General features: G+C 44.0%; 1 long non-coding RNA gene and 1 pseudogene across 1 annotated transcript; one reads left to right on the plus strand and one right to left on the minus strand.

Moving 5' to 3' along the window:
• The window catches only part of LOC133408847 (semaphorin-3D-like), a 50,669-nt pseudogene extending 41,427 nt beyond the window's left edge, over positions 1 to 9,242 (plus strand).
• Positions 655 to 8,860, minus strand: LOC133408848 (uncharacterized). The gene is made up of 3 exons (XR_009769333.1): positions 6,343 to 8,860; positions 5,242 to 6,234; positions 655 to 2,456 (listed from the first exon to the last, which is right to left on the minus strand). It is a non-coding gene; the product is annotated as an uncharacterized LOC133408848 (long non-coding RNA).
• Positions 9,243 to 10,583: the final 1,341 nt, after the last annotated feature.

Here is a 10,583-nt window from a genome sequence, read left to right on the forward strand (position 1 = left end):
AAGCTAGTGGGGGCTGTCTGTGTGTTCCATGTTTGTGGTCGGCACGGTTAGAAACCAAAATAACAAGGATCCCCGCACATTGTGCTGCGTACGGTTGCACACACATCAAACAATCACGACAAGGGAGCTCTGAACTGGGAATAACCTGTCATAGGTAAGAATATTTTTTGGCTCTTTTTTTCCAAATTGCCTGCAATGAATGTTTTTTTTAGAAAGCTAGCTTGTTGAAGTCTGTCTCGCTGCCATTAATTTGTGTCATGTTTGAGCATTAACGTTGAAATTGGATTGATAAAATATCATATTTCCAACACATTTGCCTCCTGCCAAAAAAAAACCTTAAAAAAAAAATAGCCATAATTTGCTTTTTTTCGACTGGTTTGAGTCAGTCTCCCCCCCTTTCCCTCCCGTTTGGCATTGGGAAAATAAATGTTTGAAACAAATCTATCTTTTTTATTTTTAACTAGTACAAATAAATGCCCATCTTCATTTAAGCCTACCTGTTTTCATTTTTCTTTGTTTTGTCCATTGTTACCCCCAGAGAAAGCATACCAATCATCTGGAGAGGGACAAAAATGTATTTTATTATTGGGTTGAAAAATGTCAATTCACTTTAGAATTTTTTACTTAAGTACATTTAGAGAAGGGAGAGGCTTCAGTAGTTTTACTTTCACCAGAGTTGTTTGTTCCACAAGTATCAGTACTTTTATTTAAGTACTGAATACCTGTACTTTGATATCTCATCACTTTGTTTCTAATGAGAATAGAAAAGAATCAAATAGAATTGTTCACACTGTGGGGGTAGTGGGAAGATGCCTTCCACTGGTTGGTGGTAGAAGCAGTTATTTATCCTCATGGTTCTAGACTTGAATGTCCTGTGGCTTTTACCAGAGGGAGGGGGGTGGGGGGAGTAAGTTTCCGGGCTGTGACGGTCCCTCATGATTCCACTGACTTTCCGTAATCGTCTGCCAGTGGAGGCGTTCTTGACGCCGGGTAGTGTGCATCCAAGAGTCCGACTGGTTTCTGACTTGTCTTTAACGAGTGACTGTCCCGGACTAGTTTCCAATGAATCTGACTGGTCTCTGAATGGTTTTCTGATGAGTCTGACCGGTTTCCGACCGGTCCTACAGTGTCCCAGCAAGACGTACGACGCTCTCCACGAGTCTACGCAGGATTTCCCGGACGAGGTGGTGAGCTTCATGCGGCGGCATCAGCTCATGTGGGAAGCGGTCCTCCCTGCGGGCGGGCGACCTATCTTCACCCGCGTCAATGCGTCCCACCTGCTGACCAGTCTGGTTGTGGACCGACCAGACACAGAGGACGGAACGACGGTCGTCTTGTTTCTGGGAACCGGTCAGTACCTCACTCGTGATCTTTTTCACTTTACTCGAGCGGGCGGCGAATCTAAAGCTCACTCCCAACTCAAATTATGGCAAATAAATATATAGAAAATGACGACGAAATGTAAAGGGAGAAGAACAGTAATTTGCGGTACTCGTAATTAAAGGTAGCATTGTACAGTATTTGGAAAATCTTACAAATAAATCTTGGCAAGCCTGACGTGAAGTTTTCCTGGACTTTCTGCAGCCTCCGTCAAGGCCAAGGTGACCTTGAAGTCAAAAGCGGCAGATGTGGCCTGACACTTGTGCACGCTTGAGTTCCTTTTTGTGTTTTTCATTTGTTTGCTTGCCTTTCCCGCAGATGACGGCAAGGTGCTGAAGGTTGTGACCTCGGAGACGGAGGAGATTGTTCTAGAAGAACTCAACGTCTTCCAGGTGATATTCCACATGGAAAACATGTGACTCGATTTTTTTATGATTAGTTTTGTCGTGGTCGGCACGTTGGTCCAGTGGTTAGCGCCAAAGTCATAAAAAGGAAAGTCTGCAACCTCTTTGAACTCGGCGCATTGCTCCTCATTGGTTAAATCCACATCACATGGTTTACGGACACCATGTTGTCTCTATTCCCAGCATTGCGTTGCATTATCCTCAAACAGTTTTTATCTTTATCAAGTGGTTTTTGGGTGATTTTTGGCAAAACGGTTATTGTGTGGCTGTCGGCTGTTCCACTGGTCCCGGAAGAGCCGTGCGGACGCCTCGTGTCCCGAAAAAGCCCAAAAGGACAACGCTTGTGGGAGGTCAACCTTATGTTCATCAAATATTAGTTCAATAAAAGCTAGTATCATTACTTTAAAGAGATGAATAATGAGTAATAAGCTATTTTGTTTAATAAAAGGATTGCGCTGAAGTGGGAAGGAGGATTTCGGTCAGCCATCTTGGACATCACATGACCACGCTCTCAGTCCAACATCCGAAAATGTTTACAAGGAACTTTCCGGGCGCAGCCGGTGGGAAGGAAACCTTGAGAAATAAACAGGAAACCAGCTGCACTTCAAAACAGGAAGTGGAAGGACATGGGGGTTCAGCCATGTTGATGTGTGTCAGGTGACATCCTCCGATCTATCAACAATCACCTTGGTTTAATTATCAGCTCATTCATCACACCAGGCTTGGTAGAACAACCTCTGTCATTATCCATCCATCCATCCATTTTCAACACCGCTTATCCCGGTTAGGGTCACGGGACGCCGGAGCCTATCCCAGCTGACTTCGGGCGAAAGGCGGACTACGCCCTGAACCGGTCCCCAGTCGGTCGCAGGGCACATATAGACACGGACGACCATTCGCATTCGCACGCACTCACATTCACACCGTCATTGAGTGGGAACTGAACCCACGCTGCCTGCACCAAAGTCAGGCGAGTGTACCACTACACCATCAGTGACTACCTCTGTCAAAGCATATCAATAGTGCGCGCACACACATGCACACAAACACGGTTTGCGGGGAACTTTCTTGTGCTGTACATGTTCGCAGCTGAGCGCAACTAAGCTGAGAAAGGAAGAAATCGATTCATTCAGTTTGTTCACTCAGAAGTTTTGTTCGATATTTGTGAATGACAACACAACTCGAGCCCCGCCCACTGCTGCGCAAAATTTTTTGTTCATAAAAACACATTTTTAAATCAAGAAAATGCTTGGGACTTAAATACGTACTGATACAATCAAATCTGGTGCACTTTCATAATTTTCAGTGCGCACCACTTATGTGCACTCCTGATTATAAACCTTTAAGCAACAGATATTTGAACACAAATGATGCAGCATTACACATAGACACACAATAACAATACTTGCAGGTAAATTATTTGTACACTGTGAATAATCTTCATTCATATCTGTATTTATGCATTATACTGCCCTCTGGTGCCCAAGATGCGCACACCAGAAGGGGCCGCACAATGAATTCACTGTGATGAACAAACTGTAAAATTCTTTACATTTGATTGTATTAATGACGCTATTACTGTATGTTTTTACAAAGTGCAAAACCATAGAGTGCTGTTTGCCTTATTAACCCTTTTTCTGTTGCTTTTTAATTGGGCGGCTGCAAAGGAATAATGGTCTTTCCATTTTTTTTTCATTTGAATGGAGAAATGTGATTTGAGATATGAGTGTTTTGAGTCAGGAGCACAATAAGGGAACAACTTCAACTTGTAAGTCAGGGCAACGCTGTATGTTTGTGTTGGTGAGTAGATAAATTCCACTGACACCATTTTGACGTTTGCTCTGCAGAGTGGCGCCGCCATCCGCAGCATGAAAATCTCCAGCAAGAAAGTACGTTGTCCACTTCTCTCGTTTTCACACACAATTTCGTACAATCAGACAGTAAGAGCAGAAATATAAAAAGAAACACTTGCGAATATGTGAACCCTTTGAAATAACCGGAATGATTGCATGAATTGCTCCTAAAAATATTTTTGAAACCCTACACTGTGAATGTTTTTACATGTTGTGTCCAATAAAAATTGTTGGTGTGTTACAGCATTTGTTGAAGAAAAGGGTATTTGTCGATTGTTGTAAAGATCAGATCACATTTTATGCCCAATTAATGCTGAAATCCAGCTCACCTCTGTTCTTTATTGAATTGCAAGTCGTCGTTTGTTTTCTCAAACCTATCAATTAAAATGTATTTGTTCATTTTTGGGGCGGCAAGGTGGCCGAATGGAAAGCAGTTCTGAGGCGACCCTAGTGAGGGTGAGGGTGAGGGGTATGGAAGATCAATGAATGACTGTTAATTTTTTAAATGTATTTTCTAACCATTTACATCGGCTGAAATAAGTATTTAACACATCACCATTTTTCTCACTAAATATATTTCCAAAGGTGCTATTGACATGAAAATTTCACCAGATGTTGGGAACAACCCAAGTAATCCATACAAACTAAGTAGAACAAATAAGCTCAGAAATGAAGTTGTGTGTAATCATGTCAAATGACACAGGGAAAAAGTATTGAACACGACAACTGGTATTTATTTAATTCTTTGTACAAAAGCCTTTGTTTGCAATGACAGCTTCAGGACTCCTCCTGTATGGAGAAACTAGTCGCATGCATTGCTCTGGTTTGATTTTGGCCCATTCCTCCACACAATGAGTCTTCAAATCTTGAAGGTTGCGTGGGCTTCTTTTATGGACCTTGAGTTTCAGTTCTTTCCATAGATTTTCGATTGGATTCGACATCTGGTGAAATTTTCACATCCATATATTTAGTGAGAAAAATGGTGACGTGTTAAATAGTTATTTCAGCCGCTGTATCTCATTATTTAATGGGTTAGTTGAGTTATTGTAAAGAGAGAAATTAAAAATTTTAGCAAAATCAACAATTTTACAAATACATTTTTGTGTTTCATTTTACGTTCTATTTGATCATTAGTAAGCTGATTAAAAATAGTACAAATGAACATTTTACACATTCTTATAATGAGTGAATGAAACAATATTAATGTTAGGATAAGAATGAGGTGGCACGGTGGCCGACCGGTTACCACATCTGCCTCACAGTTGTGACGACAGGTGTTCAAATCCCAACCCCGCCTGTGTGGAGTTTGCATGTTCTCCCCGTGCCTGTGTGGGTTTTCTCCGGGTACTGCGGTTTCCTCCCACATCTAAAAAAAAATGCATGGTAGGTTGATTGAAGACTAAATCGCCCGTAGGTGTGAATGTGAGTGCGAATGGTTGTTTGTTTCTACGTGCCCTGCAATTGGCTGGCGACCGGTTCAGGGTGTACCCTGCCTCCCGCCCGACGATAGCTGGGATAGGCTCCAGCAGCCCACGACCCTAGTGAGGATAAGCTGTATAGAAAATGGATGGATGGAAGGACAAAATTGAGCAAAAGTAACATACTTCTGTTTTCTTGCTGCAGCAACAGCTTTACGTGTCCAGCGAAGGGGGCGTGTCCCAGCTGGCGTTCCACCGGTGCCACTTGTACGCCGACTGCAGCGAGTGTCGTCTGTCCAGAGATCCGTACTGCGCCTGGGACGGACAGACATGCTCGCCGTACTTTGCCTCCGGCAACAGGTACGTGCAGACGTAGCCTAGGGGGCACACTTGTACATGCTCGGCTTCGTAAACAAAGTCAAAGTGAGCGTGAACGAGCAGTCTTCTATATTTTCATTTCAAGACCATTTTGTGCTTGATTTTTTTAAAAAAAAAATTCCCACATAGTCGGAAGCGTGTCCACACTGATGTGCACTGCTAACACTAACAACCTGACTGTCAATGGAGAAGAGCCAGATTGCAACAGTACATTCAATGATGACAACTTTTTTTTCCATTTAGTGGCTATATGACCACCTTTCCTTTCTAACCTCGCTCGTGAAAAAAAAAAAAAAAAGACTCGCGACTTTAACTCCTGCTAATAGATGCAATGAGCTGAATCATTTTCACATTTTTCACACAACAACATTTTGTTTTGCGTAGGACAATTTAGGAGGCCGATGGAAAGAGAACACAATGCTGAACATTGCCAAAGACGTGGTGCCCATTTGGAAACGAAATGAAGAATTTTTAATAGAATGAAGGTAGACAATCGTAAAAGAAAAAGATGCCAAATAAAATGATGGTAGAGAAAATGATTGAAAATCAATACAGTCATAAACAAAATGTTCGTTAACCAACTGATTGTAAATAAAAATGATGGAAAGCAAAATTATTTTAAAACGAAACGACTGTCAAGTCAAGTCAGGTTCATTTGGGTATCACCAGAGAGTCTCAAAGGGCATCACAAGCCCTCAACATTCAATTCACAGAGATGGCTGACATCCTTGGTCAATATCAGAAACCCAGCCGGGAAAACCCAAAAAGGAAAAGACATTTCGACGGTTAAAGGGATGAAATCTTCAGAAGGATTCCAAATGGAAAGATGAGCAGCAGGACAACCCATAAACAAAATGATGATAAATAAAATGATAGTAAACAATGTAAACGGGAGCTCAGAGTACTCACCCTTCTTGGAGTCTGTGGAGGGGGTACTGGAGAGCGCTGGTGGGGTGTTGGCTCTGATGGTGGGGGAAGGTGCCGGTCCAACTTGGCAGACCCAAACGCATTGTGAGGGTCTGCTGGGAACGTCTGGCAGAGTCCCCTGTCAGAAGGAGTTTTAAAAAACATTTTCTCATTTCCTCCAAGAGTTCTTCATGAAAAAGTTCAATTGCACTGTCCAATAAACATTTGTCACCACCAAATTGAGCGTGTCGGTGTGCTTGTGCGTCAGGAGGGCACGGGGGCAAGACCCGGTGTACGGCGAGCCCTGGAGTCATTGTCCAATCACAGATGGTTGTAAGTAATGAACTATTGAATCTTATCACCTAAAATAGTTGAACATTGTCTCATATTATTATGATGATTTGATAGCCATCACAAGCTGCACTTTGACCTCGTGGTGTTTAATACGACGGACGTCTTTGTGCTTGAGTTTTGGGTGGTGTGTCGGTGAGGGAGACGTATGGCGTGGAGGGCAATGCGTCCTTCCTGGAGTGCTTCCCTCGTTCGTCGCAGGCGGCGCTCACGTGGACGCTGCAGCAGAGCAAGGAGCGCCATCCTGTGAGTTCAGCAAAACATGCTCACAGGCAACCCCTGCATAGTCGGGATTTGCCTATTTGGATTTTTTCTGCTGCTTTTGTGCTCGGGCTAGAAGAATAAAAGTAGGGCTGAAAAGATTAATGCAATAACAAGAATAATTCCATAACAAAGTGCAATGTGTCTCCTGTAGAAGTTACGACAACACAAGCTAATCAGAATCAGAATTTTTTTTTGACAATTGTGCAAAAAGATGCAGAGTCATCTAGCACTTAGAGCAGTTCGAATGACTAATCTCGCAATAGTCCGGTGCAATGACCATTGTGCAAAGGGCGCCGAGACTTCAAGGAATGTATGCGGTTTAAAGTGACTAGTAGCGCAATAATTTGGGACAATGTCGATTGTGCAAATGTTGCAGATACTCCTCAGTCAGTGTGCAAGTGGGGCAGATTCTACTCTGTCATGAGTGGCCGGTATTGGTCAACAACAGATATGCAAATAGTGCAGTGTGGCGAGACTACTACAGTGAGCGCACGAGTAATGTATAATTGGCCCCAGAAATGTGACAACAATTGAATGTAAGTGAAGCCAGGGGCGACGGATTGACTTTGAAAGTGTGGGGGCAAAGTACTTTTGGGGCACTTTATAGTGCTCCGAAACTAATCGTCGATGAGGGATGGGGGTCGGGTGCTGATGTAACTAATCAAAATCCAATTGTCGACGGGGGGGTGGTGAAAGGTTTTGTGTCAGAAACCCAATCGCCGCCGGTGGGGGGTGCAGGGGAGCTGATGGAATTTTTTAGGGGCACTTTGCCCTCTCCAAAGGCACTTTTTCTACACACATAGGGGCACTTTGGGTAAAAAAAGGGCATTTAGGGTGCCCTCCCGGTTTTGCCACCTCTGCTACCATTGCTCGTTAGAACGAATTGTAATCCCTCCGCAGGTGGTTAGGATAGACACAACTGTTGGTCCCACTTTCTACCGTTTTATTGAAAACACAAACAACCAAAATAAACACATAATAAACACATTCGTACACGAGCCACTGCGGCCACAAGTGGTGCTGAGATGCTCGACATTCGGATTGGCTAACGGTTAGCCAGCCAAGAGCAAGCTGTTAACCTAAACTCACAACAGCAAACTCGACTCACCGGGTCAAGACCCCACCTTTAAAACCACACACACTCAAAGTCACAGATATTCTAGTGTGGAACGTGAGTGTGGTGACCTCAAGCGGACAAAAAGGACCAAGCGCAAACACAGGCCGGGTTCCCAATCATTGACTCATTCCCTAGAATCCCATCTCACTAAAATAGAATTTTTTGGGAACATATTAGTCAACTATGCGGTCGATTATATAATAATGATTACAGGGTAGAGAATGAGTAAGTAATTAATTCCCAACACATACCAACAGCACGACAAAATGTGTACTATTTAGTAGAGAGGGAGGGATTTCCAAAACAGCCAAAGAAAGAATCCCCTTTTTTCCTCAGCTTCCTGTTAGCGAGGACGAGCGGTTGGTGCGCACCGAGCGAGGTTTGCTGCTGCAGCGTCTCCAAATGGCCGACGGCGGTGTCTACACCTGCAGCAGCACCGAAGGCCAAGACATTCGCATCATCAGCCGCTTCCGCCTCCGCGTCATCCCCGCCCGGGGCAGGAGTTCTCTCGCGTCGTCCCCGCCCGGGGCAGCAGTTCTCCATGCTGCCCCGGGCCCCATCCCCGCCCCGGTGGCGGCATGGGCGTGGCCGGGTAGCGCCAAAGAGCGCAAGATGGCGGAGCGCTACTGCGAGCAGCTGTGGTTCCCAGACAAACGGCGGCAGCACAAGATTTTCACCATCAAACTGAAACATGACGGCAGGAAAGCTCGCGTCAGGAGGAACCAATCGCCTCAAGCCACTGTCTGAGACCACGCCCACTCGTCGCATCGTGGACTTCATGACTGTACATATCCAATAGGTTTACAGTACTCTGCAAAAATCGTAGGCCACCACGAGTGACTACCCACAAAATTGTTGTTAACTAAATGATCGTATACAAAACAAAATGACCGTTTCTAAATCACTGGATACAAAAAGATTGTCAATGTTTTTTTTTTCTTGTTACCATTTGAGTCAGTGACGTACTATTGGAGCCATTGAACACCCAGAATCCAAGCCACTATATTCAGAAAGTCACGTGAGCAAATCCAGAAAACAGTTTAGCAGACTTCTTGTGTATGCTGCGCTAACAAGCATGACTACAGGTTTATGGCATGATGGTTTGAACCAAAACTTGCTAAAATTTTGTTTTCTTTATAGCTGGTGTCAAACGTTAAATAAATGTATATCATTTATTGAAACAAATTAATGATATATGTAAACACAACTGCGATTTATGTGCCCTGCGATTGGCTGGCGACCGGGTCAGGGTGTACCTGCCTCCCGCCCGAAGATAGCTCAGATAGGCTCCAGCAGCGCGCGACCGTAGTGAGGAGAAGCGGTAAAGAAAATGGATGGATGGATGCATGTAAACACAAATGAAGACTAAACATATATTATAGCCTTTGGTGGCTCTGTGGCGACATCTTGTGTTAAAGTAGAACCGAATAGACCAAAATATGTCTTGTAGATTTGACACACCACAGTGAAGTGTTTTTAAAACCTGCCAAATTTGAATAATAATTTAAAAAAAAAAATCGCCATTTATGCAAAATAAGGCTCTAAATTCATGATAAATAAGGCTTGCCCTCAAATTGCAGGACTTTGTGTCCGCTGAAGGTGCTGTAGACGGCCCTTCACCTGTCAATCAGATGTCTGGTCGTGTAAGTATCTGTAGCCAGCTACTAGCTGAATAACGTGCGCCAGTGTGGTTCCATCCATCCATCCATTTCCAGTACCGCTTCTCCTCACTATGGTCGTGGGCGTGCTGGAGCCTATCCCAGCTGACGCTGGACGTGAAGGGGTACACCCTGAACTGGTCGCCAGCCAATCGCAGGGCACATATAAACAAACAACCATTCACACCGATGGACAATTTAGAGTCTTCAATTAACCTACCATGCATGTTTTGGGATGTGGGAGGAAACCAGAGTACTCTGAGAAAACCCATGCAGGCACGGGGAGAACATGCAAACGCCAGAGAAGAGAAGAATGACCAGACTGAGAGACGGCAGCAGACGAGTAGTGGTATTTCACACACCCAAAGAGACACCAGCTGGCGGGTGCGATTCCAAATATGGTCATGAGGAGCAGCATCCTTCCGGATGCAACCAGGGAGGGGGCTAATTCCACGCCCAGAGAATTGGAACCTTGATAAACTTTTCGGGGGCTTGTTCGTCGTTCTGGCAATGTAACAGCTGCTAAGACACTAAGGAGACACTAAGTGTCTCGAAGTCTTCATTCACCCCTTGCCAGACGGAAGTCGGAGTTCTCCCGGGAGACCAACGGCTCGGAAGCACAGGCGAATGAAAATTAACCACAGTACAGTGCAAATTGCTATTGGAAGAGAGAAAAGTTTGATTATACAGAGTATACTGTACATGTGTACAGTCGTAGAATGGGATAATTTACAGTAATGTACAGTATTACAGAACTGTGATATGAATATGAATTAACAGCTGCAAATATGCAGTTGTGTAAATTGTACCAACATATACACTGTATGCATATATGTATATTTCTGTCTATATTA

Source organism: Phycodurus eques, chromosome 10, assembly GCF_024500275.1.
Source record: "Phycodurus eques isolate BA_2022a chromosome 10, UOR_Pequ_1.1, whole genome shotgun sequence".
NCBI classification, from domain to species: domain Eukaryota; kingdom Metazoa; phylum Chordata; class Actinopteri; order Syngnathiformes; family Syngnathidae; genus Phycodurus; species Phycodurus eques.